The sequence below is a fragment of the Octopus bimaculoides genome, chromosome 27, assembly GCF_046866305.1.
Source record: "Octopus bimaculoides isolate indiv1 chromosome 27, ASM4686630v1, whole genome shotgun sequence".
Lineage (NCBI taxonomy): Eukaryota > Metazoa > Mollusca > Cephalopoda > Octopoda > Octopodidae > Octopus > Octopus bimaculoides.
Genome location: NC_142954.1, coordinates 11,922,207 through 11,924,789, shown reverse-complemented (window position 1 = coordinate 11,924,789; position 2,583 = coordinate 11,922,207). Strand labels below are relative to the sequence as shown.

The following is a 2,583-nucleotide window of genomic DNA, read 5'->3' as shown; positions in this document are numbered from 1 at the left end:
ACGTAATTATGTGACTGCAGTGAAGGGTTCACACAGGCATTAATGTCTGAGTGACAGTAGGATGTCCTCTCTCTCTCTCTCTCTCTCTCTCTCTCTCTCTCTCTCACACACACACACACATGCACGTTCACTGCCACCACGAGTACCATCACCACAACTGCCAGCGCCACCACCGTCACCGTCACGTAAGCATCTGTTATCAAAACCATACATACATACATACATACATACATACACACACACACACACACACACATATGTGTATGTGTACACACACACACATATGTGTATGTGTACACACACAAGTAACGGACAAAAACTGAGTAATAAATACTGCGTTGTTGGATGAATAACTTCTTTCATATTTCTTTATTACCTACAAGGGGCTAAACATAGAGGGGACAAACAAGGACAGACAAAGGGATTAAGTCGATTACATCGAAACCCAGTGCGTAACTGGTACTTAAATTATCGACCCCGAAAGGATGAAAGTCAAAGTTGTTGTTGGATGAATAACTTCTTTCAGTTGAGTGGATGATGTTAGTGGGGTACCTATGTTTTCATGTTGAATTAGGCAGAAACATAACAATTTCGTAAATTATTTCGTATAAATCAAATTTCTTAGTATTTGAACTATTTGAGTTATTTTCGCAATTTATCCAGTACGACGCTTAAACAAGTAAATAGTATTTTCCTAAACAATAGATCCACTTATTTCGGTTAGTGACTTATTCACGAATATACCAACACTAGCGCCGCTTAGGGTAATATTCTCTGCAAACGCACAAAAGCTTTTTTCAGAGTTTTTTTTACTTTGAATTGTTTTTATCTCATATCTGATTAGCCTGTTATTACTAACATGTTTCACAATTTTAGTATACGTACATTATTAGTATTTCCTCCCAAGTTCTATATATTCTGGAAACGTATTGAAGCCCTTTTCGGGACTACTTTATTTGAATTCTTATTATTGGGTAACTAATTTCATGTTATTACATAACTGACTTCACAATTTGGGTATTCATAACTTATTGGGAATTCCTAAGAACAAGATCCTGTGTAAGACAGTTCGGTATTCTCACTAAACGCACAAAAACCGTTTTAAGGGCTGCATACTTGGTAATGTTACTGGATTAGCGAAGCAATTATGAGAACGGAACCAAGGGATAAGCCCCGCTTTCCCGGGAATTACAGGGTACGTCAGCTAGTATATATATATATATATATATATATATATATATATATATATATATATATATATATATATATCTGTGTGTGTGTGTGTGTATATGTATATATATATATATATATATATATATATATATATATATATATATATATATATATATATATATACGCACACACATATATGCGTATGTATTTATATATATGTATGTGTGTGCAAGTATATATATGTGTATATACGTGCATATACCTGTATATATATATATCTATATGTATGTATGTATGTATCTATCTATATTTCTCTATATGTTTCTTATATACATTTATACATACATACGTGCACACACATACGTATACACGCACGCATTATATATATATATATATATATATATATATATATATGTGTGTGTGTGTGTGTGTGTGTGTGTGTGTGTGTGTGTGTGTGTGTGTTGTGCAGACATTTATTTGCAGTTTGAAGCAAATATTAAGATATCCCCCCGTCCACCACCCCCAAGAAATAGTAAAACACCAACCATAAAAAAATTACGAATCCCTCGCCTTTCCCCTCAGTAGTATTACGAGACGAAAGCGCTGGTATACCACCCCACCCCGTCCCACCACTGTCATTAAAACCACTACTAACGCCACCGCCAACTCCACCGTCACCACTACGACCACTACTACTACCACCACTACTACCACAACCACGACCACGTACCATCACCACCACTACCACAACGAGCTAAGGGAGCTCTCTAACGGTGATCGCTGGACATGCTAGAAATAGCAGCAAAATCTTTTTTAAATCTCCGTGTAATTTTTTATATGGCAACAGGACACATTAAGCTAATGTAGTCGGACTTTTTACAAGTATAAAAAAAAAAAGACGGGATGGTCATATATCGATTGGTCCAAAGGTGCTCGAAAGGTGAGCAGTCGCTCCACACGCCATTACCTACCATTACCACCACGCCATCACCATCACATCCCTCTATACCGCTGCCGCCGCCACCGCCACCACCACCGCCATTGTCACCACCACCGTCACCATGTCGTCACTGTCACCACTGTCACCCTCACCGCCAAAACCACCACCGCTACCACCACCACCACCACCACCACATGCTAAAAACATAATGTAAAATATTTCGGGACAATGAACATTACACATTGGTCGGGCACAGCGGGGGGTTGAGGAGGGTGCTCTGGAATGGTGTTCTGATGATGATGATGGTGACGACGACGAAGAAAAATGACACAAGGAGGAGAAGGAGAAGGAGAAGCAATAATAAGAAACAAGAAAAAAATGAAAAAAAAAAAAAAAGAAGTCACAAGAAGATATAGAAAAGAATGATACAAGAAGAACATGAAGAAGACACAAGATCAAGGAGAAAGAAG

At 37.9% G+C, this 2,583-nt stretch overlaps 1 long non-coding RNA gene across 1 annotated transcript in view; it reads left to right on the top strand.

Moving 5' to 3' along the window:
* Window positions 1-1,926: 1,926 nt before the first annotated feature.
* LOC128251346 (uncharacterized) overlaps window positions 1,927-2,583 on the top strand; it is a 41,010-nt gene continuing 40,353 nt past the window's right edge. The window contains exon 1 of the long non-coding RNA XR_016238631.1: window positions 1,927-2,583. This exon is cut by the window's right edge and continues 447 nt beyond it. This is a non-coding gene — a long non-coding RNA (uncharacterized LOC128251346).